The sequence below is a fragment of the Macrotis lagotis genome, chromosome 1 (genome assembly GCF_037893015.1).
Source record: "Macrotis lagotis isolate mMagLag1 chromosome 1, bilby.v1.9.chrom.fasta, whole genome shotgun sequence".
Classification (NCBI taxonomy): Eukaryota; Metazoa; Chordata; class Mammalia; order Peramelemorphia; family Peramelidae; genus Macrotis; species Macrotis lagotis.
In genome coordinates this window covers 384,823,725-384,850,726 of record NC_133658.1, presented here as the reverse complement: position 1 = coordinate 384,850,726, position 27,002 = coordinate 384,823,725, and positions in this window count along the sequence as shown.

Sequence of the window (27,002 nt, the reverse complement as noted above, 5' to 3'; positions counted from 1 at the left end):
GTTTGCTCTCTTTAGACAAAAAAAAGAAAATCTTCCTGGAGGACATTGCAATCATTAGTATCTGTGGCAGCTCAGTAGCACATTAGACAAAATACCAGGTCTAGAAACAGCAAAATTTGAGTTCAGGGGGTGGTTAGGTGGCATAGTGGATAGAGCAACGGCCCTGGAGTCAGGAGTACCTGAGTTCAAAATTCCAGCCTCAGACACTTAATAATTACCTAGTTGTCTGGCCTTGGGCAAGCCACTTAACCCCATTTATATTAAAAAAAACAAATTCAAATTCAGATTCAGACAGTAATTAGACCCTGGATAAGTCACTTAACTTCCATTGGCCTCAGTTTTCTTCATTTGTAAAATGGCAATAATAACAATTTGAATTCATTATGATTTTTAAGATGTGATAATATTCATAAAATGGTTAACAGAGTGCCACATAAAGGGAAAAATGGCGTTAACTATTATTGTCTTTGTTGCTGTGGTTATATAAGTCTACAATGCAATATTCATAGTCAAGATTTCTGCAAGGACAATTTTACTTTGTTTATTTTGCTAGCAGCACTGAGATAATACCAAAAATTCCATCTGGATGGAAAGCACTGCTATTGCTGGCCTCACCACAGAAGAAAGAGGAAGTAGTTAAAATGACAAGTGTCCATAAATTATACTTGAGAAATCTGAGGGATAAGAATATCACTATTTTTGCATTCAATTACTTCCTTGGGACAAAATTGGAAATTGATGTGAAAAGACTACTATGGTCTAAATTAAATCCAATTTGTAAGTATGAAGAGTTCTAACATGTGTCACTGCAATCTAACAAGAACTCAGTGTGAATTAACAGAGAATAAAATTCCCCAAAATGAGTTAATATGAAGCAGAGATATGATTGTCTCCTTAGATGTGAGTACTTGTAGTGAGCTAAGTATGGAGTAATCAAATCTTAATATATAACTTCTGTAATAATATGAGTTCATTTTATATGTTGTTATAACAGCAATGGGGCTATCTAAAATGCTTTTTATAGGATCAAAAGGAATTAGGAGTCAAAGGGCTGCAAAGTTCAAGAACAAATTATAATTAATGCTATTTTCTGTGTCTTTCTATGAGAGAGCCTATGGGTACGATGGAATAGGCACTATGGGAAGATATCTAATAGAATTTTATTTTGCCACTTTGGCATATGAGACAATTCTTTCTAATAAAAGAATTTGTCTTAAAATTCTGTTTATCACAAGATGTGAAAATGATAAAGGGTTATGTGAGCAGTTGGATTACCAATCAGTCAAACAAGAGACAGGTTTTATTCTATTTTACCACAGATGGGGCTCAAAGTAGCTAGGTAATATTAAAAGCATTTTACTCTCAAGACTGGGAAATCAAGAGCAGCATTTATATATAATGGGGTTTAATAGATGTTTATTAAATAGAATCAATAGCAGTTTCCTATTAAAATATGATATAAGGATATACAAAGGTACAGAACAGTGATAAGTAGAGTAATACAAGCAAAACCTCACAGGTCCCTTTTCAGGGAACTTCTAATGAAAAAAAGGACAATATTGAGAAATATTTGAAACAGTAAAAGAAGAGTTCCCTTCATTTTGCAGAAAATGTAAACAAAATGCAGAGAGGTTAAATGACTTATCCAATATTGAACAAAATCCATTTCAGAGATTCTCTTAGAAACCTGAACTAGGATCCTTTTTATTCCACAAGTCATTTGTTCAAAATGACAAAGCAAAGATGTGAACCCAGGTACTTTAACTCCATACAGTATTTTCTGGATTATTTCAATAATCTAAATCTTATAGGTCATCTAGTAGTGACTTGGTAGAACATGGAGTTTGGCATAAATTTAACTCTAGTACACTTCATATCCTTTTTGAGTATCAGTTATTTTCATAATTAGCTGCTAATAAAGTCTTTATCACAAGACAAGCAAGGTCAGGACCAAAATTTCTGAATTATTTTTCTATATTTTCAAGTTTATTTTAAAATAAAAATCATTGTATTTGCCTTTCTTTTATTGTCCAAAAGTTATATATGATTTATCTGATGGAAAATTTGTATAAAAAGCCAGGAAGAAATTGTTTGAAAGATAGTTTCTAATTTTATGAAGGATATGCTCAAAGATGTCTGAAAGGGAGCATAACACAATATTCAGAAATAGCAAATTTCAATAGAAGTTCAATGAATAGAATCATTGTTTTGTCTACATGCTGACTTCAAATTACTTTCTAGTGAATTCCATTTTTCATACCTCACACTCATCAATAATTTTATCAAATATATATGTTGACACTGTTATCCTTAGATACATCAAGTCAGAAAGGGAAAGAATGTCTCAATGTAAAGTCAGAGAAAATGTAATTATCTAATACTTAAGGCCAGTTCTGCCACAAATCCAAGCATTAACTTTGGTTTGATCAAGGACAGTTCTTGGGAACAGCAAAAAAAAAAAAATTCTTCCTACCAAATAAGGACAAAAAAACCCACAATCAGTTTGGTGGGATAGGAATATTAAAGGCTTGCTATCTGCAATACAAAAGACACTAAATCACACTATTTATATTTATATATATATATATATGAATATGTATATATATATGTGTGTGTAATATATACATATATATGTGTGCATATATATGCATACATGTGTTAGAAGAACTATAAAGATGCTTCTAGTTCACATTCTTCATGGTAGTTAGGATGGCAGGCCAAGAAAAATGCCAAGACATTCCTACTAGTAGGATTTGAACTTAAATTCCCTGACTCTAAATGTATAGTTTATTTCTGCTATATCACGCTGATCCTCTAATTGTATAAAGATGAAAGACTCGATTAGTGATTTTTTTGTTGTTTCTTATTTGTTTTTGTCTTTGAGAAGTTTGAAAACTAGTAGAGGTTGATAAAACTTGCACACAATGAAATATATTATAAAATAAAAGTGCATAAAAGGAGCAAAGTACTATGAGACCAAATGAGGGAATTGCCTGAGCCTAAATGATAAGCCACTGTCAGACAGATTGGATGGGACCCATAATATCTGCTTTGTATTCTTGCTTTGAGCTCACAGAGTTTGTAAGAAAAGAAGGAATGAAGTAACTAAGCAAAGTGACATGATTTCAGCTAGGCATAATTCTCCACGAAAAATCCTAGAATATGATCAAAATGGGTATATATGGCAGAAGTAACTGACTTAGACATATATCAGAAAGATATGAAAAAATTTCATCCCAGAGAATTTAAGTGATTTGCCCAAGGTCAAACAGAGTTTCTTAGAAAGATTTGAGCCTAGGCTGCCTGAATTCAGAGTCAGTGTTCTTTAATTTGCTTTGAGGCTAAGAAAGGTTATGATTTTTTTATGTGGGGGAGAGCACTCCTAAGAATTATGTTTTTCTAAATCAATATTTCATATTTTGCTTTTTTAAACTCTTTCATTGAAAGAGCATTTTGTGTCGAAAATGCATGTTTTTCTATGTTTTACTTATTTAGTTGTTTTAGATTCATTTATAGATAGGAAGAAACGAACATAAACTAAAATTATAATTAATCCTTTATGAAATTTATATTTGACCCAAATTTGCTCAAAATATTCAATTCTAGGATGAAAGGGGAAAAAATTCACTATAGTAAGAATTAAAAGAATCATAGATCACATTATATTTTAGAAACTGTCTACTAACCTTACATGTATCCAAAATATAATCTTGGGTTGGCATGGGATAAATTAAGAAATATTTTTCAATACTTTCCTGAATTGCAACTAATAATCATTTTAAAAATTATCAAGTGCATAATGGATAAAGACAGAATACAGATGCAAAATCTCTATTGCTTTACCAACAAATGAATTGAAAAATTATTTCAATGCTTTCCATGTGAATGCAACATATTATTTTATTTCCTTTCCTAAAGCAAATGATATAATCACCTTCATGGAATGCTTAAGTGCTTTATGGAACTTCACCCTATGATACTGAATCAGCCTTTACCTGAAATTTCAGTGCAATCATTTTGAGACTTATCCAATAAATCATTTAAAAAAATAAAAATAGAATGGCTTCACCAACAGAGATAATTTTTCGAAGTACTTCTAAGTGGAGATAGATGCACTCACCACCACCACAACAAAAATAAATAAAATATATAGATCCTTGAGTCATCAAACCACATCTAAGTGAACTGGACATCATTAAAAAATCTTTTTCTGCTATATGTGAAAAAGAGTGTGACTTTGCCAAATTGTACTTTCTGTAATATGTTTATCTTCTATTACTACTAAAATGTTGGGAATGGGGATTAGAGGGGTATAGTGTGTTGTACAGGTAAGTTTTTCCTTTATCAAGACTTGTCATTTCATTCAAATTCATGTAGGAATATCCTCTATTAAAACATTATCAACTACAAAATTTACAGGGTTAGCAAACTGACTTAAAAGTTTATCAAGTGTCACACAGTTATTATCTTGAGAGGTGGGACTTTTTCCTTTTTTTGCAGGATATCTTTCTTCCACTATGTTACATTGCAGCTATATAAAAAATTGCTTTTTCATAATTAATTATTACTATTATTATCTAAAACTGTTCAAGTAATGGCTATCAACTGAGTATTTGGGGACAAAGGAAAAATTTTACAAACAGCCAATCTCCTGATCAGTTATCACAAAATGCTTACTATGTGCCAAACCCTATCTTTACTAGCACTGGTGATAATAGATAGAAATACAGACAGACAAAAGATAGATAAATGGATGAACAGAAAGAGATAGATAATAGATAATTTTCAATTTTTCCTTGAAATGTATATTTTATCAGAAGAGAAAATATGAATATATATAATTCCAAGTTATAAAGTAAATATAAGGTAATATTTAATTATATTGTATACTATATCACTAGAAGCTACAGAACTGAAGAAAATTTTCACTTTGACATGTTTTGGAGGAAACATGGCATACAAAGAGATGAAGAAAATTATCAAGTGTAATATCTTTTTCTCTTCCTGGAGATAATTCTCTTCCAATATTCACTTTTTTGAGTGACTCAACATACAAGGCTGCCAATCAAATCGCTCATACCAGGTCTCAAAGTGTTTTGTTTCTCTCTGCTAAAAGCAAAACAATCTATGGATTTTTTAGTATTTAATTTTCACATATTTTTTTAATTTATGGAATAAAACAAGTAATTCCAGTATTTCCACAGTATAATAAAAAAGATGATTGTACATGAAACTGCAAATTTATTTTATTCAATTTGCTATTCCTTTTAAATATATAATGAATATATCAAGTAATTTTTTTCTTCTTCCTCCCATCTTAGAGATGGCTACCATTAAAGACAAATATATAGTTATAGATAGACAGATGGTCAGACTTATAAAGAGTATTTATATTTATGTATTTTTATTTTATATATATATATGTATATATATTTCTGTTTATTGGGTCTATCCTGGAAGCAAATAATGTTTTCATATGTACTCTAGAGTTAACTTGGATATATATATATATATATATATGTATATATATATATATATATATGTATGTATACAATTTACAGAGTTAGCAATTGCTCATTTCATTCTTCATTGTTTTATATAAGTACTTCCATGTTTTTTTTTTTCTGAGCTCATTTCTTATAGCATGGTAGTATTCCATCAAAATAGTCAAAGGATATAAATGCATACATTTATGAGATAAAATAATCATTTAGTTCTTCAAATTCAATAAAGGAAGCAAACAATAAAACAAACAAGATTCATTTTTGACAGCATCAGTAACCATAATCATAAATGGTTTTTAATTATTTATGTTATCACCTTGATTTGTTAAGCTTATAATTTTGTTTAATCAATGCTATATTTCCTGGTATAAATCCAAATTATTCACAGATCATAATCTCTCTAATATTTTGTTGTAGCCTACTTGTAAATATTTTTTTGAAACTTTTATATCAATGTACTTTAGGGATATTGGTTTGTAGGTTTCCATTTCCTGCATTGTCTCTATGTTTCAGGTATTAATGCCTTACTTGCATCATCAAAAAGAGATTTAAAAGGTTACCCATTTTCTTTTTTTTACAAACTTTTTAAAAAATAGTTTATCTGTTCATCTCTGACATGTCCACCTTCTTTTCTGGTTTTAGATTATTTAAATAGTTACAATATTCTATCTTTAATTCCAATCACTGTATATCTTCTATGATGCCCAGAATATTCTTAGATTTCCTCAAGTTTAACCTCAACAACAAATCTGTGAAAAGCCTCTTTCACTGCTCCTGGATTCAAAATCATCCTCTCTGAAATCGCCTTCCATCTTCTCTATATAAATCTTGTATATATTTGGTTATTTTCATGTGTATCCCCCCCCATTATGAGGTTAGTTTTTTCAGGGAAGGATATATATTTTTGCAATTTTTTGCTTTATTTTTATTGTTTTTTTATTTTTCCATCTTTTCTTGTATTCTTAGCACTTTCTGACAAGGAGTAATTACTTAATAAATATTTTCTGGAAAAAGTCAAGAATATTAAGAGAATTAATTCTTAAAACTGCAATAGTTAATGACCTAACTATACCAGACCTCAAACTGTATAATAAAATGGCAATCATCAGAACTATCTGGTACTAGCTAAGAAAAAGAGCAATAGATTGGTGGAATACTTTAGATGAACAAGACATGGTAGAAAGTGAGCCCAAAATAGAGTATAATTTTGAGAAAGCAGAGATGAATAGAGTGACCAGAGGAATACATTTAGTAGGTATGACATAAGGAAGCTATAGAAGGAAACAAGCCTATGATCAAAGAGAAAATTCAACTTTCTGCATCATGAAAGTGATGAGTAAAGGTATACTCCAGTAGCTGATATTGATAGGTTGTTAAATTATGGCTTTTTAGGGGACATTGATATGCATAGTTAATTCTTTAAATATAAGGTCAAATGGTGAACTAAAGAAGAAGACTACGAGGAAGATGGGATCATAGCATGAGTTCTAGGTCACACAATAACAGGCATCTGAATATGGATGAGGAAGTGTATATGTAGGAAGTGAAGTTCAAATTAGGAGTATACACTGATTAATTATGAAAGCAGGAAGACTAAGGTGTAAATGAGTGCAAGAATAGTTCTAATACAAAAAAAAGGATGGCTTTTAAACAATAAATGGGATTCCTGAATGCACAATGGAAAAGGGAAATAGATTGGAACAAGGACTAGTAACAGTTGGAGCTGGTTCCAGCACACTTCTGTAGAGAAATATGCTTGAATTACTTGGGAACTAACATGAAATTACTTTGCATATACTTAGAAATTCATAGTGCAAATTAATTAAGGTAAAATTACTTATTGCAGTTCTACCACTTTCTGACCTTATGATGATAAATTCTACAGAATCTCAGTTCCCTTATATGTGAAAGGAGAGAAATTGGACTAAAGTAGCTGTATGAAACTCAAATAGGAATATAGTCCTATAGTTGCATATTGACTTGAAACATTATATTATCAATGTGAAATTGTATTTTTATTTATTTTTTAAACATATCCCAAATGTATTTAATTTTCTAGATGGTAAGTTTGACATCTCTACACTAGATAATTTTGTAGATCTAGCTCTCAATCTTATAATTTAATTTGTTCACCCTCATTCTTTCTAAAAAATAGATCTGGAATTAGAACACAAGTCTAATTCTTTTCACTACACCATACTAATCTTTGCAATTTTTATTTAATACAATGTGTTTCACTTATCTGCATGAATTAATTATATGGAAAATTTATATGGTTCAACTTAAATGACCTTTGACCAGTGATAATAAAGCTACTATCTATTTTGTCTGATTGCATAAATTCATTAGTAATTTAGGATGCTCTAGTGTAAGCAGTTTCCAAAGTAATATTTTCTCTTCCATGTTTTCTACTCAATAACTATAATTTATACCAGGATCAGATTACATTTCATCTGGCTATTGTGAAAGTCATGTCAACTGGACCCAGAATTGTAAAATCTATACCTAGACAACATATGTTAAGAAAGAGAATAAGAATAAAAATTTCATTTATATTATATTAAATTTGCTCAAAAAACCACAAAGAAAAACTGAGCTCTCACTTCAAATAAAAAGAAAATAGTTTTGCCTTTAATTCCAAATAAACAATAAAAGAAAGATTGCAAATATCTTCAAATTACTTTTGATATTTAATATTTTGATATTTGACATTTATTTTTTATATTTTGCACTTGAAAAATCAAAATACTATATGCTAGGTATAACCTTCATTGAATTTTGGCTGTTTTGTTTGATAGATTAGTCAGTCAAAACATGATTTGATTCCATGCTAGACTGTGCTCAAATGTGATTACAGTCAGAACCTGAAACTAAATAATTAGAAAATACCTTATCTCACTTGGCCAGGGGATAGAAGTTTCATTAGAATTCCAGCAACAAATTTAGTTGCCCTTGGTCTTGTTCCAAGAGGGAAAAAGCACACATAAAGCTAAGATATTCAGAGGGGTTTTTTCTACATTTTTTAAGACTTCAATACCAAGGGTAGCTCAATATTCCAAATGGTCTCTGACACAAGAATGAAGTACTTAAACAAAATCCCAAAGAGCCACATAGCAGGAAGTGGTTGAATAAATTACTCCTCAGTATAACACTCAAAATATACAACTTCTAAACAAAAAGTAATGAACAATGCATAATTATAAAAATTACATAGTTTATTCAGATCGCTATTCAGCTTGTCACTGTCCTGCTTCCCTTTATTAGAAATGACACCTCCAGGTATTAAATATATGAATATATGCATATATACAGATATATGCATATATGCATATATATGTAATTATATGTATTTACACACACACACACACACACACACACACACACACACACACACACCAGAATTCCTAACAACACTCCCTGCATTATGAAATGAGACTTCTGGGAGTGAGACTTTTCTTGTGTCTTCAATACCATATATTATCCAGTTTTCCAAATGGAAAAAGAATAAAGTATCTAGCAAGAATGAAGTATGTGTTTTTATATATTTACATATGTATATATAGGTATATATAACTACGCATCTTATTTTGGACATCTTAAACTAATTATGTTGAAAACAGAATTCATTATCTTTTTTCCTAACCTCTGCTCCACTGTTACCTTCACTATTACTGTAGAAGGCAAAACCCAGTCTCATAGATGCACAAGGATTTCTTACTATATCTCACCACCCTCATCTAATCTGTTGCTAAGGATTATCAACTTCACCTCTAACTGTTCTTCCTTAATACATGAAAAGGATTGATGACATCACAATGTCTGAGTTAAGGTATAGTGTGTTCTATTGTGGTTGAGTTCAGAAGACTCTACCACAGGTTGGACATATATAGTCCATTTGAAAATTTAGGATGGAAATGTCTTTAGTTTTGCACATTTCATATTTCCATTGTGATACTGTGATCCTGCTTTGTTCCTAAACCAAAGTGCCTTCTTCAATCTGAACATGCCAAGTTGGGCAATCCTAGATCGGCTTCTTTCTGTCTCACAATTGATATTAAAGTTCTGCAGAGATACCCTGAGAGTCTTTGCACTGACTTTTCTGATATCTGTGTGATTTCTTGCCTTCTGCAAGTGCTCCATAAAAGTAATTTTGTATAAATGTACATTTCACATTCAAGTTGTATGATATACCCATCAGAGTTGCACTCACTGCAGTAGAGTCTGGCTACATGAAAGTTTAGCTCAAGACAAGAACTCAGTATTGTCAAGCAATCTTCGGAATCTTCCTAAGATGATTCAAATAAAAATGGTTCAGTTTTCTGGCATGAGACTGCTATGCTGCCCAGGTTTCATAGACATACAACAATGAAGTTAGCACAATGGCACATATTCCTCCAATTCAGTAGGCAATTTAATACTTCTTCTTTTCCACACTTTCTTTCAGAGCTCTCCCAAACACTAAGCCAGCTCTGGCAATGTGTGTTTCAACTTCATCATCAATGTGGACATTTCTGGAGAATATACTGCCAAAGAAAGTGAATTTGTCTACAGTATTCAAGTTTTTTTTCCTCATTTGCTGTAACCAGTGGCTCCACTTATGGATGATGCTATGCTGACTGATAGAAAAATTCTGTTTTCCTTGTTTTATCAGACCAAAATTAGTATAAGCATCAGATCTACATTCTGCTGTATCTCAGTCTCAGAGGATACATTGAGTTTGCAATAATCTGCAAGCAAAAAGTCATGTGCCAACTCTCCTTTCACTTTAGTCTTGACTTATCTTTTTTCAAGTTAAACAACTTACTATTAGTATAGTAGCTGACCTTGATGCTACTTCCATACTCAATGAAGGCATCTGAAAACATCACTGAAAACATCATGCTAAAAAGCATGTGAAAAAACACACAGATGACTGGGAAAGCATGAGGCATTGTCCTTTATCCAGAACTTGTGCAAGCATGACATCATGAAAATGGTGCAAAATACTGATGAACTTCTCTGGACAACCACATTTTGCCATGATCTTTCACAAACCCTCAAGTCTGATAGTGGCAAAAACCTTGGGCAGGTCAATGAAAATTATGTAAAGATGTTTGTTCTAATCATGACAATTCTGGAGTTTTGGGGGCACAAACACCATATTACCATTCCTCAATTCTTTCTACAGGCACTCTGGCTCTCAAGTAAATGACCATCTTCCAGATGAAGGATGGATTAGTTAAGGAGGATTCTGACAAAAATTTTCTCAGTAATGACTGAGACAGACATCCTCTGAGATTGTCAAAGGGCAACCTATTTCCTTTTCCTTTATAGAGAGGACAATGGACATACTCTGGATCCCTAAGGGATTAACTTCCTCTTCCCAAGTAACCCAGATTTCAGTCAGCTTTTGCATCAGCAATAGACCTTCCCACCCATCAATGTTGTAAATCTCTGTTGTAATAGCTACACAAGAGGAGTATTTAATGACATTAAAAACTATTTTTAAACTGGAAGGTCAGCTGGAGAGGAATTGATTTCAATTTGAGTTGTACAGTCAATAGCTTCAGCATTGATTGATAGCAGTTGAGAACACTATGGAAGTGTTCACTTTAACTTTCTAAGATCAGTTCAACTCTCTAGGATTATGCCCTTATCCCTGCTCAGTGTGACTCTATCAGTGCTGACTAGGTGAGATGCCTCAGAGGTCTTTCGCCCATAAATAATCTCCAGGGTATCATAGAAGCATTTTGAATTGTTGCTGCCAGTATAAAACTGAATTTCATATGCCTTCTAAATGAACCAAGAATCCTGTCTCTCTCTCTCTAAGCTTTCTTGCACTTGATTATTGATGGAATTAAAAGATTCCTTCTTTGTGGTGGATGAACTATTCTACTGGCAAAACTTTTGGAGTTCTTGTATTTTCTTTAGCAGCTTCTGAAAGTCACCATAAGTTTTGTCAAACCAATCCTATTTGAAAGTTCTCTGTATCAGAAGAGTAACTGCAATGCTACATATCAAGTCTCTAAAAGCTATCCACTTCTTTCTTTGCTCTAGTTTCTGTTTACTCACTTAACTTTCCCTTCAGGATAGAAGTAAACTGTTCACAAATGGAATAGCATTCTTATCTGTTAATGTTGTGTCCTTATAGTCATTTTTTTCTTGGGCTATTGCATTTATTGAATGAGAATATTTAACTTAAAGAGGATAATTATATGATCAGCTCCTCACTGTGCCTCACATCTCTTTGGTTACAAATTCTGGCTCTTTTCTGATGTAGTCTATTAAATGAAAGTGCTTTCTATGTGCATTTTGATAAGTGGAAGACAATATTGGTGATGAGAAGGTCATTAAATGGACAAGTATTTAATGATAACTGACCATTGCTGTGGCTGTATCAAACGCCATTCCTCCCAAAGACTTTCTGCCAAATCTAATAGTCTGTACCTACTTTGATAATTACAGACTATTACAAACTTCTTCTCTTCTGGTATGTTATGATGAGAATCTCCAGGTTCTCATAAATTTTTCCTTTGATTTTATCAGGGTTTGTCATGGTAGAGCCATACACACTGATGATGGTGGTGTGGTGTTTTCCTGCAAGTTGTTGTTGCATTGTTATGAACCTGTCGTTTTTACTTTGGAGAGGCATACAAATTTGCTGACTAAATTATATTTTATTGAAAAAATCCAAGCTTTTTTGTCTTTTAGATATAGTGAATTTCTTGTTGTCCATAAGCATGCACAGATTCTAGGTCCCAATGATGAATATAATCATATTTGTAGGTTTTTAACTTTGTTCCCTTGCAATATGCAGGGTGGGATTTCTTCCAGCCATGGTAAACAAGCCAGGGTTGGGAAAGGTAAAAATTTTTAGGGTACCTTTTCTCTCCTCTTTCTCATTCCAACAGGTGAGCAATATGGTCCTTAAAAAATTACTCAGACACCCAGGAGCATGCCAAATCCAAATGGCCAAGCACTCTATGTCTTTGTCCTCCTGTATACAGGGTTATGACTATAACTCCTTGTATATAAACACCTGCTTCTTCATCACTCACTCAAGGACAGTAAAATTCATCACTCAAGGTAAGTAAAATAATAAAAGAGCAAAAATGTAAAATAAAACTATAGTAAAATAGTGGGTTATAGGTTATGTCTTTACTTACATTGGATTTGGATGTTTGAGGCCGAATTACACAAATACTTCAGCTTCACTCTCCCTCTACCACAATCATCAAAGTCCATTGATAAGACAAAAGTCAGTAAAATTATGATGATCTGAGATGCAGGAGATGACACTGCTGCTGTTCGAATGAAGGCCCCTATCATTTCATGCTTGCATTATTAAAATACTCTGTTGATTGATTTGCCTACTTCAAAGTCTCTTCCATTTCCAATTCAATCTCAATTAAACCACCAAAGTGAATTTCCTAAAATGAAGGTTGTTTTTTCTTCTTTTTTAAAATTTAAATATTACATTTTTTCCAAATATATGTAATAATTGATTTTTTGACAATCATTTTATGCAAGGAATTGAGTTTTACAATTTTCTCCCTCCCTTCTTTTCCCACTCTCTCTGTCAGAAATCAATCTAATATAGGGTCTACATTAATAACTATGTTAAACATAAATTGATAGTGAATATGCTGTGTAAGAAGAATCAGATCCAAATGGAAGAAAGAAAGCATTAGAGAGGGAAAAAATGACATAATATATAAAACAACTTTTTAAATTAGAAGTTAATGAGCTTTGGTCTTCATTTAAACTCCACAATTCCTTCTCTGGATATGGATGATAATTTCTATTGAAATTTTTTAATTGTTTCTGATTATTGTATTGTTGAAATGAACAAGTTCATCTGATCATGACTTCATACTGTTGTTAATATGTGTAATGTTCTTCTGGTTCTTCTAATTTCACTTAGCATCAACTCATGCAAGTCTTTCCAAGCTTTTCTGAAATCCGTTCCTTATAATTTTTTCTAGAACAATAGTGTTCCATCACACACACATACACACAAACACATGCATATGTGTGTGTGTGTGCACACATACATATATATATATATAAATATGTATACTATATATCTCAATAGATCATGCTTAGTCATTCACTGAATAATGGACATCCCTTCTGTTTCCAATTCCTTGCCACCTCAAAAAGAACTACTATGAAAATTTTTGTACATTTGGAATTTTTATCTTATATCATGATCTCTTCAGGATATTACTGGATCAAAGGATGTGCACATTTTTATTGCCCTTTGAGGATAAATCCAAATTGCTCTCCAGAAAGGTTGGATAATATTCCCAACTCCATCAATAATGCATCAGCATGATTCACAGACCAGGAGGGAGGACAGAGCCTCACACACTGAGACCCTTGTGGGAGTGTCCCAAAAGCTCAAGAAACACCCCAAACCAGGCCCAGGCTGGGAAAATGAGCAAGCAGAGAAACAAAAAAGAAGACTATTGAGAAATATTTTGCAAATGAGCCCAAGAAGGACCAAAATACTGTCTGAAGATGAGGAAGCACAAGCTCCTGCATCTAAAGACTCCAAGAAAACCAGAAATTGGGCTCAGGCTATGATGGAGCTCAAAAAAGACTTTGAAAATCAAATGAGGGAGTTGGAAGAAAAATTGGGAAAATAGAGGATAGAGATGCAGGAAAAACATGAAAATGAAGTCAGCAACTTAGTCAAGGAAATCCAAAAAAAATGCTGAAGAAAATAGCATGCTAAAAACCAGCTTAGGTCAAATGGTTAAAACAGTTCAAAAAGTCATTGAGGAAAAGAATGCTTTAAAAAGCAAAATTGGCCAGATGGAAAAAGAGATAAGAAAACTCTCTGAGGAGAACAAATCCTTCAGACAAAGAATAGAATTCAGGGAAATTGATGAATTTACCAGAAATCAGGAATCAATACTTCAAAACCAAAAAAAAATGAACAATTAGAAGAAAATGTGAAATATCTCATTGAAAAAACAACTGATATGGAAAACAGACTTAGGAAAGATAATTTTAAAATTATTGGAATACCTGAAAGTCATGATCAGGAAAAGAGCCTTGACATCATTTTCAAAGAATTACTACAGGAAAATTGCCCTGATATTCTAGAAGCAGAGGGCAAAATAGAAATGGAGAGAATCCACCGATCCCCCAGAGAAAGAGATCCCAAAAAACCAACCCCTAGGAATATTATAGCCAAGTTCCAGAACTCCCAAGTCAAAGAGAAAATATTACAAGCAGCCAGAAGGACACAGTTCAAATATCATGGAGCTGCAGGCAGGATCACACAGGACTTAGCAGCAGCTACATTGGAAGCTCGTAGGGCTTGGAATACAATATACCAGAAGGCAAGAGAGCTTAGAATGCAGCCAAGAATGAACTACCCAGCAAGGCTGAATGTCCTCTTCCAGGGAAAAAGATGGACTTTCAATGATCCAGGGGAATTTCAAAGGTTCCTTTTGGAATGGCCAGAGCTGAACAGAAGGTTTGATCTTCAGATACAGGACTCAGGTGAAGCCTGGAGTTTGGAGGGGAGGGGGGAAATATGAGGGACTTAATGAGGATGAACTGTATGTATTCCTGCATAGAAAAATGACACTGATAATACTCATATGAACCTTCTCAGTTAATAGAGCAGGTAGAGAGAGCTTTTATAGTTGAAGCACAGGAGAAAGCTGAATTTGAAGATAAAATATGGTGTAAAAATGGAGTCAATAGAAAAAAAGGGAAATGGAATGGGAGAAAGAAAAAGGAGAGGGGGAAAAGTCCAAGATATTTCACATAAGATTTTTTTTTATTACAATGAGCTATTGCAATAATATGGAAGGGGGAAGGCAAGGGGGAATGAGGGAAATTTTGCTCTCATCAGAGATGGCTAGGAGAGGAAACAGCAAATATACTCAATGGAGTATAGATATGTGGAGTAAGAAGGAGTGGGGAGCAGGGGGAAGGGGTGGGGATGTGAATAAAGGAGGAGAGGATGGACCATGTGGGGAGAGTGGCCAGATATAATGCATTTTCTTTCTTACTTCTTGCAAGGGGCTGGGAATGGAAGGCCTGCCCAGGACCACGGGGCTGGGTGGATTCTGGGCCTAAGGGGTGGTATGGGGGCTCAGGGCTTCTTGGCCCCAGGACCAGGGATCTGTCTGCTGTGCCACTCAGCTACCCTACAGCAGAGTCATAGTGAAAGGAGAGAGAATATAGAGTACATGGTAGTGGAGAAATAAAAAAGGAGGGAGTTGCGATCAGCAATGTCAATCGTGGAAAAATATGGAAATAACTTTTGTGATGGACTTATCATAAAGAATGAGATCCACCCATGACAGAGTTGTTGGTGTTGGAACAAAGACTCAAGCACATTTTTTGTTATTATTATTTGGGGAAGGGTGCAGGGCAAGTGGGGCTGGATGGCCTGCCTAGGGCCACATAGCAGGGTGATCTTTGGGTGTCTGGGGCCGGATTTGGACCCAGGTGCTCCTGGCTCAAGGGCCAATGCTCTGTCTGCCACCCAGCCACCCCTACTATTATTACTATTTTATTTTATTTGGGGTCTTTTTTTTCTTTCTTTTCTTTGGTTTTTGCAGGGCAGTGGGGATCAGGTGGCTTGCATGTCACACGGCTGGGTAATTGTTGGGTTTATGAGGCTGGATATGGACTCAGGTGCTCGTGGCTCCAGGGCTGGTGCTTCGTCCATTGCGCCACCTGGCCATACCTAAAATTATTACTATTATTATTTTTTATTTTAATATTTTCTCTCCCCTTTACTTTTTTCACCCAAACAAGTCTATCTATAATCATGGGGGAGGAGGGGTATTTTGTTTAATTGTAAACAAGAATATTTTATTAATGTAAAAAAACATTTGTACAAAATGAGAATAAAAAATAAATTTAAAAGGAAAAAAATAATAATGTGTCAGCATCCCAGTTTTCCCACATCTCTTCCAATATTGATCATTTTCTTTGCTAGTCTTATTGACCAATCTGAGAGGTGTGAGGTGGTACCTCAGAGATGTTTTAATTTGTATTCCTCTAATCAATAATGATTTAGAGCAATTTTCATGTGACTATAAAAAGTTTGGGGTTTTTTTTGTCTGAGAATTGCCTTTCCATCCTTTGAGCATTTATCAATTGGAGAATGACTTTTTTATGAATTTGATTCAGTTCTCTATTTTTAAAAAAAGTTCTTAGTCAGAAACATTAGTTATTAAAAATTATTTACCATCTTACTACATTCCTTTTAATCTTACTTGCAGTGGTTTTGTCTGTGCAATAACTATTTAATTTAATATAATCAAAATTATTCAGTTTGTTTTTTATAATTTTCTCTATCTCTTCTTTTGTCATAAAGGTCCCATAGATCTTATAAGTAAACTATTCCTTGTTCTCCTAATTTGGTTATATTATCTATTGTGTCTAGATCCTATACCCATTTTGACCTTATCTTGGTAGAGCATGTGAGATTAACATTGCAACATCTGTTCCTAGCTTCTGCCATACCATCTCCCAGTTTTCCCAGCAGTTTTCATCAGAGTGAGTTATCATTCCAGAGGCTAGAATCTTTGGGTTTATCAAATAGTAGATTACCATAATCATTTACTGCTGTTGCTTTTGCACCTAATCTATTATACTGATCCACCTCTCTATTTCTTAGTCCAGTACCAAACTGCTTTGTTGACTGTTGCTTTACAATGTAATTCTAGATCTGATATACCTAGGCTACCTTACTTTGCATTTTTTTTGGTTAATTCTCATGAAATTCTTGACCTTTTACTCTTCTGGATGAATTTGGTTACTATTTTTTCTAGATCACTTAAGTAATTCTTTGGAAGTTTTGTCATTTTTATAATATTTGCTTGGACTATCCACAAACAACAAATAATTGCCCAGTTATTTGGATCTGACTTTATTTGTGTGAAAAGTATTTTATAGTTGTTTTCATAGTTTCTGAATTTGCCTTGGTAAGTAGTTTCCCAAGTATTTTATGTTGTCTGAAATTGCTTTAAATGTGATTTCTCTTTCTATCTCTTGTTGCTGTATCATGTTAGTAATATATATCTATATACATATATGCACACAGACACACACATATATATAAATGAATATTAATGTGGAGGATTTATGTGGGTTTATTATATATCCTGTAACTTTGCTAAAATTGCAAGTTGTTTTTCCGGAGTTTTTTAGATAATTTTCTAGGGTTCTCTAGGTATACTAACATATCATCTGCAAAGAGTAAATTTTGTTTCTTCATTACTGATTCTGATTCCTTCAATTTCTTTTTCTTCTCTTATTGCTAAAGCTAATATTTATTAGTGGTGATAACAGGCATCTCTTCAGATGATGTAATTTATACCATTCAAACTCCCCCTGCCCCCCATCTCTTTACAATCCCCTCTCTTTTTTTTTTTTTTTAGGTTTCTGCAAGTCAATGTGGTTAAGTGCCAAGGCCACACAGCTAGGTAATTATTAAGTGTCTGAGGCCAGATTTGAACTCAGGGACTCTGGACTCCTGACTCCAGGGCTAGAGCTCTATCCACTGTACCACCTAGCCACCCCATATCCCCTTTTTTGATAAATTCTTTTTTAAAAAGAAATCATTCCATCAAAGTCATGGACATACCTTTAGTCTAAATATATTCCCTCTAACAGAATCACAATTTTCAAGATTTATGAAAATCTTTCTCCCAGGAGGGAGAAATATTAAATATAAGATTTAATAAAGATTATTTTATATATGATTACAATATATTATATATAATAATATTATAATATAAATATAAGATTAAATAAAGATTAAAACTGTAACCAGTTTAATTTTATTAGATAATAGATTAGATAAAAAAATTTTCTTGTTCCTTGTTTACCTTTTTTTTTTTCTTTTCCCCTGTTTACTTGTTTATCTTGACTCTCCTGTTTGAAGGTCTAATTTTCTGTTTTGCTCTGATCTTCTTATCAGGAAAGTCTGAAAGTCATCTACTTTTTCCATCTTTTCCACCAAAAGGAAAAACTAAGTTTTGCTGGATAGTCTATTATTGGTTGTAATCCAAGTTCTCTAACTCTCTAGAATATTATATTCCAGGTCCTTTGGGCTCTAGGACCTGTGAAATCCTGACTGTAGATCTCTGATATTTGGATTTCCTCTTTCTGCCTGCTTACAGGATTCTTGTATTTCTTTACATTTTCATTTTGGGATACCTTTCAGGAGGAAATTTATGGATTATTTTAATAACTATTTTGCCCTCTGGTTCCAGGATATCAGGGCAATTCTCCTTAACTATATCCAGAAGTATATATTTCACACTTTTTTTTTGAACAATGTTTTCAAGTATGATTCTTAAATTGTCTTTCTTGAATCTACTCCCCAGGTTAATTGTTTTACCAATGAGGTATTTTCCATTTTTTTCCATTTTTTCATTTTTTTAATTTTATTTAACAGATTCTTGGTGTGTCATGAAATCATTAGTTTCCACAGATTCCAATCTATTTCTCAGAGATGAATTTTCTGCATTCAGGTTTTACAACTTGTTTTCCCTTTGTCCAATTATTTTTTTAATAAATTATTTTCATTTTGCATTTGTCCAATTATGTTTTTAAAAGATTTGTTTTCTTCTGTCATTTCTTATTGCATAGTGTTAATTTTCTTTTCCATTTCATTTCTTAATTTTTCCATTTGATTTTTAAACTCCTTTCTGGTCTCTTCTAAGAAGTCTTTCTGGGCTGGAGACCAATTCATATTCTCCTCTGAAGCTCCACATAGAGTGTCCCTTCTGTCCTTTTTTTCTGAACTAATATCCTTATCTCTGAGGTAACATTCCATAGATATTGCTTTGTACTGACCTTTTTTTCACTGTAGGATGATAGCTTTCCCTAGGGTCTTGTTTTGGGGAAGGAGCTGGTTTGCAGACCTTCAATGTTGAGATCCCTAAAGATCTTGCTTACTGGGGTCAGGAACTCTAGGGGGTTAGTCAATTGACCACCCAGTAAGAAATGCCAGAAGCTTTCTCTGTATTGTCTGTGTTGGGGTCCTCTACCTAGGCCTGGGGCTGAAGCTGAGCTATCTTCACTGTAACCCAGAGGCTGAACCAGGCTGTTAGGGCTGGTAACCTCAGAGGGTCATTCTGGAGAATCAATGCTGGGGAAGTTTCTGACCCCTGCCTTGAGGAAAGGGGCAAACACCTGTAACTGTTCCTATGTTTGTGCTGGAGAAAGTCAGACTCTCCCACAGGAATGTTGGGGTCTCAGCTGGGAAGAATACTGGGATGCATGGTTTGGGCCTTCCAGACCAGCTGGCTGAATATGTGTCCTGGGCAGTCCCACTGCAGCTCTCCCAGTCTGCTCATCACACTCCCCAAAGGCTTCCATTCCCACCACTGCAGTCCTCAATTCAGTTCCCTTCCTCACCCTACTACCAGTAAGTCAGGTCTCTCTACTGTCTGCCCTTGAGCAGGTCCATGTTTCCCCTGGACAGACCTTGCTGGAAGATGTTCCCCTATGTTTTTTGTGGGTTCTATCTATTCAAAATATATTAAGAGGCTTGATTCATATTGGTTCTGAGAAAAAGTCAGGAGAGCTTGAAACAGTGCCTAGTTTCTCTCCGCCATCTTGGCTGGAAGTCCTGATGAGAAGGTTTTATTATGTCATTCTCCTCCTTCCTATCACTTGTATAAAATATAAAATGTTCTATTTGGCATTGAAAACTCTTCAAAACCTGTTTGTCTCCTACCTTGCCAGTCTTCTTACCCCATTACGCTGGTCACATACTATTTAATTCAATGACACCAAACTCCTGAGTGTTCAAAAACAAAACGTTCCATTTCTTGGTTCCAGGTAATTTATTTGAGGGTCCCCAGCACCTGGAATATTCTCTATCCTCCTTTCTATCCATTGAATATTTTACTGTTTATTCCAATTAAAATACCTTCTTTTACTGAAAGCTTTTCCCAAATCCATATTAATTCTAATCCTCTCCTGTTAATTATTTGCTTTGTAACCCACATACAACTTATTCTGTGTGTGGATATATATGATATATGTATAAACATATACACAACAATATCTCAAACCCCAATCTAAAAAATATTCCTAGATCATAAAGTCTAACTGAATATTTTTCTCTTTTTCTAGCTCTGATTTGCAGTCATATTAGTATATATATATGTATATCTATGTATATATATATATAAGTTGTATCCGCATTAAAATATAAACTTCTTCATGCTGAAGAATATCCTTAATTTCTTTTTGTATCTTCAGAGATTAGCACCATGCTTGACACAGAGAAGTACTTAATAAGTGTTTATTGACTGATATTTCTTCAAGTTCAATTCTGTTTTGACAGCACAAAATCTGGACTAATCAATATAACATAAAGGTAGTTTGATGAGCTTTGTACTTCTCTAACTTAAAGATAACTATTCACATGAAAAACTAGTAACAATCTCACTTAAAGAGAAATGGTTAATTTTCATAGCTTATAAAAACTATGTTCGGGCAAAAAAAAAAGAAGGTTTTTTTTCCATACCAAAGAGCAGGTCTCAAGATAACTAAATCATTGGCAGCACTGATGACTTCCAGATCTTTCAGTCCACAAATGCTAAAGACAGCTTAGAAAGTTGGCAGAAAAGGTCTCTTACACCTAGATAAGAGTAGATAACAGTCCAATGCCAGCCAAATCAGTGCCAACACAGCCCCAGCAAACCAGGATCAGGCTTGGGGAAACCCTGATCAGCAGCAGTGGCAGATGCTTCCAGAGCTCTCAGCTACAGATGGCAAGGGGGATTAAACAGCTGGTCAGAAGGAGATTACAGGAGTTACTTTGTTTCATTGAGGCAGGATTCAGTTTCTTTGCCCATTTTTGGATCCAAGATACAATCCTAGGTGTCAGTACCAGGAGAAAAACTGCTTCATTTTGATCAAAGGCATCAGTGTGCTAGAACTTGAGAAGAGCTGCACTAAATCCCCAAAACTTGAGGCAGTGTTGTCTTCACCTTGGAAGCAAAGCCCTACTTTTTAAAAAAAAAAAAGAGTAAAATCAGGTCATAGGGTAGGAAAATGGGCAAACAACAGAAGTAAAATTCTGACCCATACAAAGTTATGGTGACAAGGAAAATCAAAACACACATTCAGAAGAAGATAACAAAGTTAAAGTTTCTATATCCAAAGCATCTAAGAAAAAATATTATATGAATTGGTCTCAGGTCATGAAAGCACTATAAAAAGATTTGGAAAATCAAGTAAGAGAGGTAGGAGAAAAATTGGGAAGAGAAATGAAATTAGGAAGAAAAATGGGAAAAGTAATACAGAAAGTCATGAAAAAAGTGAATAGTTTGGTAAAGGAGGAAAAAATATTGAATAATACCTTTAAAAAGCAGACTAGGTCATATTATAAAAGAGTTACAAAAAAGCCAGTGAAGAGAAGAATGCTTCGAAAATCTAAAATGTGCAAATAGAAGAAGAGGCACAAAAATTCAGCCAATAGGGGTGGGGGAGAACTCCTTTAAAGAGCAGAATTGAGCAAATGGAGTGAATGACTGTGAAAAATCAAGAAACAGTAAAACAAAATGAAAAGAATGAAAAGAAGAAAATGTGAAAAATCTCCTTGGAAAATCATAATGTAGAAAATAGATCCAGAAAAAAATAATTTTAAAATTATTGAACTACCTGAAAGTCACAATCAAAAAAAAAAAACTTCTCTTTTTCAAGAAATTATCAAGGAGAGACAGCCAGGTGGCACAGAGGATAGAGCACTGGCCCAGGAGTTCAAATCCGACTTCAGACATTTTATAATTATCCAGCTGTGTGACCTTTGTCAAGTCACTTAATCCCATGGCCTTGCAAAAACCAAAAAAAAAAAAAACTTTCAAGGAAAACTAACCTGATAACTAGAACAAGAAGGTAAAATAGAAATCGAAAGAATCCACCAATAACCTCCTTGAAAGAGATCCCAATTCAAATATGGTCTCAGACACTTAATAATTACCTAGCTGTGTGGTCTTGGGCAAGCCACTTAACCCCATTTGCCTTGCATAAACCTAAAAAAAAGAAAAAAGAAAGAGATCCCAAAATGAAAACTTCCAAGAATATTATAGCTAAATTCCAGAGCACCCAGGTCAGAAAAAAATTTACAAAGAGTCAGAAAGAATCAATTCAAGTATCATGGATCTATAGTCATGATAACATAAAATTTAGCTGCTTCTACATTGAAGGATTGGAAGACATGGAATATTTTATTTTGAAAGGCAAAAGAACTTGGATTATAAACAATAATCATCTACATAGCAAAATTAGGCATAATCTTTCCAAGGAAAATATTCACATCAATGAAATAAGGAAATTTTAAACATTCCTGATTTAAAATCCAGAGTTGAACAGAAAATTTGATGTTGATATATGAAACTCAAGAGAATCATAAAAAAGCAAAAATGAAAAGGGAAATCATAAGGGACTTAATAAGGTTAAACTCTTTATATTCCTGCATGGGAACATTATACTGGTAACTCATAAGAATGTTCTCATTAGTAGGACAGACAGAAGAAGTATGAATAAAAATAGGGAACAGGTGTAAATTGAATTAAAGGGGATAATATCTAAAAAGAATTAAATTTAAGTGTGAGAGAGAAGTGTACCAGGAGAAAGACAAAGAGATGCAGAATGGTGTAAATTATCTCACATGAAAGAGGCAAGAATATGCTTCCACAACGGAGAGGAAGAGGGGGGAATATAAGGAGGAGGGAGAATTCAAAAGAATTGGCTCAGAAAGTATATGATATATTTTCAAGTGAGTATAGAATTCTATCTTATCCTACAGAAAAGTAGAAGGGGAAAGAGATAAGAGAAGGTGAGAGTAATAGAAATTAGGGCAGATTAGGGAATGGGATAGTCAGAAGCAAAACACTTTTGAGGAGAGAGAGTAAAAAAGGAGAGAATAGAATAAATAAGGGAATTAGGATGGAGGGAACTACAGTCAGCATTAATAACTAGGAAAAAATTAGTGCCCTGATAAAGGTCTCATTTCTCAAAAATATAAGGAACTGAGACAAATTTATTAAAACATAAGAATGATTTTTAATTGATAAATGATCAATAAATAAGAACAATTTTCAGATGCAGTAATCAAAGCTATCTATAGCCATAATTAAAAAAATGTTCCAATTTGCTATTTTTTTTGAGAAATGTAAATTAAAATAATTCAGCGGTACTACCTCATACCTATTAGATTGGCTAATAGAACAGAAAAGAAAAGTGACAAATGTTGGAGGCGGGGCTATAGGGGGGAAAATGAGATATTACTGTACTTTTGTTGAAGTTTTGAACTGTGGCCATCCTTGTAAAGCAATTTAGAATTATGCCAAAAGTTTTAGACATACCTTTTGATCTAGCAATGCCATATTTTTAGCCAAATTTTATGTCTCAAAAGAGATAAAAAAAACTAAAGAGACCTATATGCAGTGGTGTGATTCAACTCTCAACTCTGGTTCACACTGAGCAAAATCGATACTTAGTTTGATGTTGAATTTGGAGAACCAATTATTAAAATGGCATTTGTAATCAGGGTTCCCTCTGAGGTGGACACCAGGCATCTGCCCTCTGTGAAAATAACGAATTTACATTCCTTACTCTTTTTTAATATCATTTGCACAACAGAGTTTTCTAAGCACCCATAGTAAATTGCCTGAACTATACTTATAATATTAATTTATTCATTTCTTAAATCTCATTATACCTTTGATGAAATACTAAATTCTAATTTTCTCGTTTTTATTACTTCCATAAACAAACATATAATGTAAAGAGAAAAAGTGCCAAACACAAGGTGACAAGCTGTCATTTAAATTCACTTTATGTTATGCCCAAAATTCCCCTGAGATGTTATGAGTGCACTGGTGTTCCCTGAAAAATGAAACCAATATGAAGCTGTAGAAGAAAAAAAAGAATTAGATATAGAATGGGTTTTGGTTCTGCATGTGTTCCAACACTGACTGCTTCTGTCACATGACTGCTTTTGCTCCATAAAAAAAATATCTAGTTTTGTGTGCCTCTTTTTTGGTTCTTTTTTGAGTATTAAATGCATGAAATATTAAACTACCTTTCAGTATATCTTTTTATATACTTAAACAGTCATTAGGGCAAAGAACAAGTTGTCTATTTATCTAAATCCCACCACTGCTTATATGTACAAAATTATTTGTAGCAGTTCTTTTCTTGTAGCAAAGAATTAGAAATTGAGGAGATCACCAACAATTGGGGAATGACTAAAAATATAGTATTTAATTATGATGGAATACTATCATACTATAAGAAATGATGAGCAGATTGTTCTCAGTAAAACCTGAAAAGGCTTACATGAGTTGATGCAAAATGAAATGTACTGTTTGAAAAGTATCAACGATATTGTAAGATTAGCAGTTGTGAATGACTTAGCAACTCTTAATAGAGCAACTCAGTGTTACAGTGGTAGAGCACTGGTCTTGGAATTAGAAGAATGGGAGTTTGAATCCAGCCTCAGACATTTGACACTTACTAGCTTTGTGACCTTGGGAAAGTCACTTAACCCTGATTACCTAACATCCAGGGTCATCTCCAGACATCTTGATTCATATCTGGCCACTGTACCCAGATGGTTCTAAGGAGAAAGTGAGACTATTGACTCAGCACAGCACCCTCCAAATTCAATTCATGTGCTTGTCATGACATAACTTCCCTGATGTCATGGTATTCTTCAATTATAAAGGACAAACATCGTCAGCTACTCTCAACGATATAATGATCCAAAACAACTCTGAAGGACTTATAAAAAAATGGCATTCATTCCCAAAGAAAGAACTGATGGAATCTGTGAGGACTAAATGAATGCTGAAGAATTGATGAATACAACTTATGTTAGAAATTCAAGTTATTGTTAATATTTTTACTATAACTCCTACATGGAAAGTTATTTAATGAATAGAATTACTAGTTGATAGATTTTATGTAAAATTGTCCAATATATAAAAAAGAACATGCTATTTAATGAAATAGCAACACTTAATGATGTTTCTTGGATGAATATTGGAGAGACACCTTGCCTCTGAACAAGATAATTATTTCCATTACCTAGAAAATTAGAGACTATGCAAATTATCAAGAGAGTTGTAGAAAACTATTAAGCATTCTGAACTGACATTATGTTCTACAAGATTAAAACACTTCATCATGCTAGATAATATTTCTTAAAAGGACATAGTTGAGTCAGCTCTTTACTGTGTTTAGAAAATAGAAAAAAAGTAAATATTACATTGCTTCATTTATCTAACGGTTGGGTATTCTGTCATTTTCCATATAATTGAAGTTTTGCCCTTTTAAAGAAAAAAACTTTCTAAAATATTTCTTAATTCAAAATGAAAATCCTTGCAAAATGGATTACATAGTTCCAACTTTTTTTTAAATAGTGCACACTAGACATAATACAACTTTTTTGACAATAAAGATTCATCATTGTACGAATCAATTATTACACTATGCCATAAGGTCCTGTCCTCAGGAAATATTGGGATTTGTTCAAGATTTTCGCTCATATATTGACACCCTAGTCACTGTCAAATGTCACTCCATACTGTTGTTAATATTCCTGTTTTCTAATTTGGTGCTTATGACATATACTTAAGTTTTAATGAATGAAACTCTTATAGAAATTAAAAACAGATTGTTAAAACGATATCTCACAAATAATTAGCACTTTGTTTTTTAAAAAGTCTTTCCTTCATAACATATTTAGGAGGTATATGTTATTTTTCCTTTCTACTGAAATGGGAAACAGAGATTAAAATAATTCATTTCTTCTAGGTCACAGGTTTGGTAAGAAATAAAGTCAATATTCAGATCCAGATCTTCTAACTCCAAATTTAAATGTTCTTTCCACTACATATGTGGATGTGAAGAAACTAAGTCTGAAGAATATTAGTGAATTTTCCAAAATTTATATTCAATCATTTTCAGTCAAATTCAACTCATTGTGATACCATTTGGATTTTCTTAGCAAAGATACTGGAGTAGTTTGCCATTTTCTTTTTCAGTCCATTTAACAATGGAGAAATTGCAGAAAATAGAGTTAAGTGACTTGTTCAGGGTCACACAGCTATTAAGTGCAGATATAGGACACCTAGATTTCCAGAATTATAAAATGTACCTCTACATGAATAAAAAAGAATTCTTTTTTGTCCTATAAGTGACAATGTAATTTTTAAAAGATATTTTTCCAATTTATATGAACTGCTTCACCAAACCCAAAGTGATGTCAGAGATGATGTTTATAAGACAGTGATGAGTCAGAAACCTGATAGAGTCAGAATCCCTCTCCCCACAAAAAAAGAAATTTTCAATATTCTCATTATGATTCATTGCTGTGATTTATCTTTGAATACTTGTATTCTGAATGTTAAATATTTAACTTTACAAAGTCAGTCTCTTTTTTCTGGGCCTAGAACAATACTAGCTAACATTCATAGCGATCTTGAAAGTTTACAAGGCCTACTTTGT